The sequence below is a fragment of the Atta cephalotes genome (assembly GCF_000143395.1).
Source record: "Atta cephalotes unplaced genomic scaffold scaffold00012, whole genome shotgun sequence".
Classification (NCBI taxonomy): Eukaryota; Metazoa; Arthropoda; class Insecta; order Hymenoptera; family Formicidae; genus Atta; species Atta cephalotes.
Genome location: NW_012130076.1, coordinates 1,321,761 through 1,330,048, shown reverse-complemented (window position 1 = coordinate 1,330,048; position 8,288 = coordinate 1,321,761). Strand labels below are relative to the sequence as shown.

Genomic DNA, 8,288 nt, shown 5'->3' with positions numbered 1-8,288 from the left:
CCATATAGCAAAGAACATTTTTTTAAATCGAAACAATCTTTTCTCTGAGTATATTTCATGCGTTAAAAGAGAGAATGTAATCTATCTAAAAACTATTTTATACAAAAGTTACAATGACAGGATAGAGCACTAATTAGAAAAAAAATTGCACTGATAAAATTAATTTTTGTTTTGTTTTGAAAGAGAATTTAATTTTAAAATAGAATTGTCACTCTCTTTAAAAGTGACAACCCTAAAAATATAATTTTCGAGTTATTGTCATGAATAAATTAACGGTTCTATAACGATATTGCGGATTTTCAGAACATGTCAGAAAAAATGAGATCAGCGAATTCGATCCAATACTTTATTTTATCCATTTTTTATTTGAATTCAGATAATACAAAATCACAGATTTAGGAATGAGATATTTATGTAATATTCTATTCGCACTATGTTAGTATAAATAAAAAATCTTTCTTTAATTCTTTCCACAACACCCCGCAGAATGATTCCAAAATTTACAAATTTACAAAAAAAAAATAACCCTAAATTTCAGCTCTATCGGACATCGGGAACTCTTGTCTAAGAAAACTTGTTTAATATTCGATGAATAACAAATATAAAATGACATTTGAGTGGAAATCTAAACACAGCTTTGGTAGAGAATCTTACTCTGTTGAATAAAAAACGTGAAATGATAATAATAGCGTAAAATAGATTCGAATTTTGAAATAATGAGTAACTTCGAGATTTTAATGATTTATATGAAATTTAAAACAGCCATAGATACGGAATTTTCCATATTAAATCGAATTAACGGTAGAACAGAAAGAACTTATCTCGAAAGATTTCGATGAATATATATCCTAATCTATCACTCTTATTCCTAATTTATCAATTTATAAATTTAAAGTTATATTAAATGTGAAACTACTTCTGAACAATAGGATTAAGTAAACATTACTCTATCAATCATAAAAAATGCACTAATTACAAACTTTTATAACTAGACTGATCACTTCGCCGCTGTGTTTGTTACTAAGGAGTCAACACCCCTTAAGGCTACTATTAATTTCTACATCCATCATTCACATGATACATATTAAATGTGCAGTATGTTATAGTAGTTATGATATATACTTAGAAGTCTGTGAAATTAATTCAACTTTATAAAAAGTTGTTAAAATCATAACAATTAAAAAAAGGAAATTTAAAAAAAGTCATCAAACTCAAGAGGGATAGTTTTTCAGAGTCAAAATTGACAAAAATTATATTTAATCATATTAAAAATATATTCTTCTTCCTCATATTATTTAATTATTTAACTAGTTTATAATTTTCTGTCAAATTGAAAAATAGTTTTCTCCTTCCTTTGAGAAATTTAATTTTTTTGAATTGTGTTACTTTTAAAGTAAGGAAGCGTTGTTTAGGATAAAGGTCCGAAAATGTTAGCAAGCGTAAGGTGCTACCTCGCGTCATCATCATTTCATCCGGAAAAGTTGCGTGAGGAAAGCATGGAGTGCGTGACACATAGTCGCCGACGCGGGCCGGGTTCTCGGGGTCTCCGTAAATTACAGAAACTCGCGCGATGGTCTCGCGGCCGTAAATACTTGGTTATCATACTCGGCGGAAGCACGACGGGGCATTATACCTGCATTCACGTTCATCGTGGTCAGAGATGGCGGCGCCACACTGGACAGGGCGCGCTCAACGTTTCCATTCATCGGTGTGGATATCAAATGCAATAGTTCATGGCGATGCTTCCGACTAGGTGGTCGACCAGTCCTCAACCTCTACCTCCTCTCCTAATCCAACCATCCAGCGTTTCACACCGGTCTCTGGCAGATTTACAGGCGCTCTGCTTGATATCTGCATCCGAGAGTTGCCCGTACTAGACACACGTGTTCCGAATCTCCTCTCTTCCCCCCCCTCCCTCTCTCTCTTCTCTCTCTCTCTCTCTCTCTCCCTTCCATTCCTCATCGTACTTTCCATCACCTCGCTGACTTTGAAGCAGCGTCATCTGAGATAATTAACTGAGTAATCGACGTGGTCGAATGTGGGATTAAAGGTCGACGGACGGCTGAGAGACGGTTCGCTAATGAACCTCCGTGATCCTTTCGTTCTCGAGTATCTTTCAGATTAACGAGATGTATCAGCCATTAGCATGCTCTCGTCCTTTTCTACTTCCGTGAATATGTTTTATCATTTATTTATTTTAATATAATTGACATTTTTCTAAAAACTGATGTAAAAACTGATAATAACTTTAAAAAATTTTGAAAATGAAATTACTAAAGCCCTTGACTGAGAAAGTATTTTTTGCAATAAATTATTAATTTTTAAAAATGCTTATTAGCATCATTAAATTGCTTGTTAATTTATGATATTGCTATCTCAATTTCAATTTAAGATTACATTTCAATATCAAAAATTAAATCGGTGTATATTTTATAGAAACTGGATATGGATATAAATTTATATCAAAATATTATTAAACATTAAGATTTAGCTGAGATTGAATAGAACATTTTCTTACTGATTGTTACTTGTTTATTCATACCAATGAGCTCTATGATATATTACTATGAGCTATCGAGAAGTAGGAAATGTCCCAATTCCTAGATAATGACATTCTCATTTCTGATGCATTAGATTGTTTTTTGTCAAGGATTAATTTTTTTGAATGGTCAGAAAGATAATTATTTATTTGTCTTCCGTTCCTTCGTTGCCTCAGTTTTCTATAGTTTAAGATAGAGAAAGTTTAATATATATATTTTGTAGAGCTCACTGATTCATTATCGTCTAATGTCATTTATTGTTGTTTAAATTATTAAAGTCTTTGAAAATTATTGTCATGTATTGTTGTTTAAATTATTAAAGTCTGTTTAAATTAATAGAGGAAGTCTTTTAATCGTGTTCATACTACACTCTTAAGCTTGTAGTGCCAAAAATTAAAAATATACGTTGAAATAAAAACTTTACACAAATTACAAGAGACATAGTACCATCAAATATAGGAGTTCAAATTAGGAATTCTTTGCGAGAAAGAATTACGATGACTCATAAACTCTTCTAATATTGGTGCCTTACTTATATGATCGTACTGGATCTGATATTTTATAATAAAATTTCATGAATAGCTGTATTATTATCGATTATCGTTTGTTAAGTCGAAATGCTGGCGATATATTTGTAACGTCAAAGCGTACACAAAAGAAATCTTTCCAAAAATCGCAAATTTAATCAAATCATCATAGGTATGTTTATTTACCTTATGTATTTCGTAGCTGACGGAACTAATATATCTTAAAAAATACCTACATTGTAGAAAAAGTATCTCTTATTAGTGTAATTCGAAACGTTCATTTTTATTTAGAATTTAGTATCTCGATTTTAAAGATACTTTGTGATACAGATTTAAGAATATATGCAATGAACATTGAGAATTGCGAATTAAAGATTAAAATTCAACCAATCAGAAAGGATTAAAAATTAAAATTATCTGATTGGATGAATTAGCAATCCTAAATCTCCGATGTGTTGTATAATACGCCGAGCCCCACGTTTGCAATATTTGCCCAATAATATTAGAATACATAATTGTAAATTACGGTATATGAATAACAAACATGTGATTATTCAAATTAATAGAACCTCGCTATACGTATTCCTTTTGTTTCTTCTCCGTCTCATTTAATGAGGAGAAAAAAGGCATTTTTTATTTACGTATAAATTTTTAACGCTCTTTCAACAACGTTTACATCGAAGGAATGTGAAACATATAATTTTTATCACGGATGAAAGTTCTTCTCCTTTTTACACTTCCTAAGTGATAAAGTATCACTCGCCCTCTAGATGACATCCTAGCTTCGGCCGTGTATCAGCCACGTGGAGTGATAAATAAAATATCATGCTCTAGTGTCCTATAAAAGGTTGATATTTGAGCGCTGCTATGATATAACATCTCCGGTGCGACATTTATTCATGCTTGAAGCAAAGAAAAGGCAGATTAAAATTCGTTAAAATTGCCCAAGCAAGTCCATGAACAAATTCACGATCCGCTAGTGAACTTCCTAGCCAATCATTATCACATATATATGCAACTAATTTGATCCTTTGAAGACGAGAGCTTTTTAACAAAGGAAAAGACTTGTTTTCCAAGGGTTTACTGAATTTTATTCTGGTCTCAAAATTTTTTAATTTAAATTTAAAAAAGTAATGTCATCTCATACTTTATCCGAGAGATATCCTTTGGATGTTTAGAGGATATAAGGATATCCTTGAGAAGTTTATGCTATATGAAATGAAACTCAGTTTAATAGTATCTTCTATTGAAGAAAAATCTATAAATATCACAAAGTTCATAATCAGAGTTTGAAAATCAATTTGAGTATCAACATTAACTGTTTGCATAGCATCAATGTCCTTCAAATAATACAAACTTAATGTTATTCCACAGTTAAAAATTCTCTAAAATCAAATCAATTTGTAGCAATTAAAACATTTTGAAAAATTCTACCTGTCATATTAAATCCATTATTAAAAATTTTTTTTATTTTTGATCTCGAATATTTAAATAAAACATTATCAAATTATCCTGCAGACCAAGTTTCATAAAAATCGAGCGAGCAGTTTACAAAATAAAAAGAGAAGCCGATATACCCAAACGGGTCCACAAAGAAAAATCTGATTTCACGGTTGAAAAGTCCGGATGAGGGCTATTCACGCGACATAGCAAGGGAGAGGTGGTTGCATTTTGTCGATTTGCGTGCTTGTGTAACTTCTTGCGCACCTTTTGCGAACTCTATGCACGTTACGCTCGCGGCCGGACAGTCGGCGTTTATTCCTGCCATAACATTCCTCGTAGTAACATTCGCTGGAGTCCCCGTAATGTCCGTTGCATCCTCTATCTTCAAAGGCACGGGATAATGGAATTGCTATTTCAGTGCGCAAACATTTATTCCCGTGGATACCCGTTCACGTTATAATTTCTGGGATGACATGCATGCGATGTTTGGTGCCCCGGAGGCGAGCTCGCGCATTTTGTCGGCTGAGGGAGATGATTACTTTAAAGAACGCCGGAAGCAACTTTCCGCTTTTTTTTCTTTCCTAATTCTTCCCCGTCATTCGCGAGAACTCACCCCACAAAGAAAGCGCGCCGATCGCGTAATCGAATGTTACACTCGGGAAGAGCGTGCAGCGCGAAACAGTGGCGTGGCGGAAAAATGTTAAGAATGCTTCGTCGATTTATTTAATGTCAATAATGTCTGCCTCGATTCTCCGCATAGTGTAATGTAAAGGGCGCGCAGCGATGCAACAACGTTACACAGACCTATCTTAATTAACTAGTCGATTGTTGTACAACATGTTGTGTGTATAACACATTGATACTCGAAGTATACGTCGTAAAAACGACGATAATAAAAAAAGCGTTTAATAAATATTGATACACTTTCTGTATTGATCTAAGATATATGTCTCAATATCTGAATATATCCAGAGATTGAAAAATCAATAATATATGTTTGTAATTATTATATATATGTTTGTAATTATATATGTTTGTAATTAGATATTTCAATAACAGTATAAAAAATAGCAAATCAAAAAGAAAAAATTAAATATTTTGTATTAAAATTAGTAATAAAAAAATCATATAAATTTAATTACAAATTATTATAAAGAAATCATTTATTTTAATTTTTACAGGAATAGTAAAAATCATATTTTCTCATCTTTTCATCATTTTGAATAAGACATTATAGTATTTACATTTTTAAATTTTTAATTGTATTATATATATGTAATATAATATGACTTAAATATATAATATAATATATTTTTTATGATTGTGAGAAACTAAAAATTGAATTTTAAAAATGTATTCTATTAAAAATTTAATCAGTGGTACAATTAATATAATGTATTAATAAATCAATGAAATTTCATTTAAATATTCTTTTTTAAATTATAAATGCAGATTCATCAGATTTATATATATATGTGAATAGATTTTTAATCATTGAAAAAATAAAGTTTTATATTGATAGATATTAATTCCTTTTATAATACTACTACATATTATTAATTAATAATAATATAGAACTAATCATATCTTTTTATTAATTTAGTGAAACGTTCATTTTTCAAATAACACAGATAACCCAAAAAGAATTCTGTTTTGATTTCCAATTTACGAAATGAATTCCCGTTTCGTCTCATTTTTTTTCTAAAAGAAAAAAAGTATTCTTGAGAAAGATTTCATTTTTATGTCATCAATTTTGAGCTTTTTTTTAGATTTAAAAGTAATCTTTTTCTAGTTTCTCATATTTTTTAAATTTTGTATAAGAATAAATATATTATATATGATAATTATACTTTGATCTTGACAAATTAAATACTATCTTTTATTGAAGATAATATATATATATATATATAATCTTTTATTGAAGATATATATATATATACAAATTACATATGAAAAGAATACAAAAATATATTTATATGCATAAATATGCATTGCGTTTAAATATATTTTTATATTCTTTTCTTTATTTCTAGCATATTAAGCTAAATTCTTAAAGTAAGAAACTTTCTTAACTTAAGAAAGTGAATACTTTTATATACGAGTTCAAATGGATCAGTTGTGTTATATTGTCTAAGTTTATATAGATTTATTACTTACGTCGCGAATTTTTCGCAAATCTAGGTTGCTTTCTATAATTTGTTATAACTTCGTGACTTATAAGCAGGACTCGATCTTATTTCAAATAAATTTATTTAAAATATATATTTTAAATAAAGAATAAATTAAAACGTTATTTAATATTTATTATTTTAAATAACTTCTTCTGACTTATTTCTTATTTAATACTTTAAATATTTAATATTTTAAATATTTTAAATAAGTTTTTAGAATTTATTTTATATTTTTTATGTTAAATAAGTTGTATCAGTTTTTTATTGCTTTTGTATTTTAAATAGGTCTTCAAACCTATTTTATATTTTTTATTTTAAATAAGTATCAATTACTTTACCGATCTTACGATTTTATATTTTAAATAAGTTTTTGAAACTTATTTTCTATTTTTTATTTTAAATAAGTTATATTGGTTATTTTACCGAGCCCTACTCATAAGTAATTTCCATAACGCTATAATTCATCGTGGTTTGTAGCATGGCTCAATACACAAACTCGCTTCGCTAAATTACTATAAATTACTTGATCGACTACCCCGGGTGCGAACAGTATGCAACAAACCAGGGGCAATTATCTGCAAAACTTCGTTATACAGAACACGGAGCGAATGAAAGAGCATTAAACTGTTGGAATAATATAATAACGGAATGGCCACCCGGATGATCCCGCGCGACGTTTTATTTCTCCAACGGAACGGCCGCGCCATGAAAAATTATAATTGATATGGACGGACCGGAAACCGAGAGGGAATAATCCGAAGGCGAATGCTCGTGGAAAGGTAGACGGCGGGAAAAGAATCGCCGGTCCGTTGAACTAGAATACAAAAGTCGGCTGGAGACTTATGAATTAAAGGAAATGTCAGTTTCGACCGTGCTGCGAAACGTTTCGTAGAAAAAAGGAACTCTTTTCTTTAACGAGAATGCACATTTCTACTATTAACGTGTGATTAACAACCACGTTATATTATGTTTAAGTGCTGAAAAAGATACAATAATTCAATTTAATTACTATGTATTCTATATAATTTTTAAAAACGTTTTAAAATAATAATATATATAAATCACGATTTATTCGACAAATTCACAATAATTGGCAATATGACAACTTTATTTAAATAAGAAATTAACTGTTAATCGCGTTGTTATTACTGATTTCCGGATTATGTTAAAAATTGAAGAACAAAAAATAGACACTCTTTAGGAATAAATTTATGAAATTTATCTGTTTACACGAGAATATGAATAAGAAATAAATTTTAAAAATAGTTCTATTTGCAGCAACAGCATAAGATAATTTGATAGTGTAATAAATATGTATAAATTAATAATTATTTTAATCTCATATAGAAAGTGTTTAAGATTAAAAAATAAGATTAAAAATATCAAAACAAAACAATTTCGTAAAACATGTTTAAAAAAAAAGCCTGTACGATCTAAAAAGAGAAATAAATAATGATAAATTATTAAAAAATTGGTGTTTCGAAATCACATGAAGAAAGTTACTATCAATTTTTAAAACTTTTATTATTTATATAAATAATATTTTTTTAAATAAATGTTTTAGTTATATATATATAATTTTTTGATAATTCTACTTTAATACTTTT

General features: G+C 29.2%; 1 protein-coding gene across 1 annotated transcript in view; it reads left to right on the top strand.

The window, feature by feature from the left end:
- The window catches only part of LOC105617334 (neurotrimin), a gene marked incomplete at its 5' end in the record, with an annotated part of 93,513 nt that overhangs the window by 14,684 nt on the left and 70,541 nt on the right, over window positions 1–8,288 (top strand). The window lies entirely within an intron of this gene.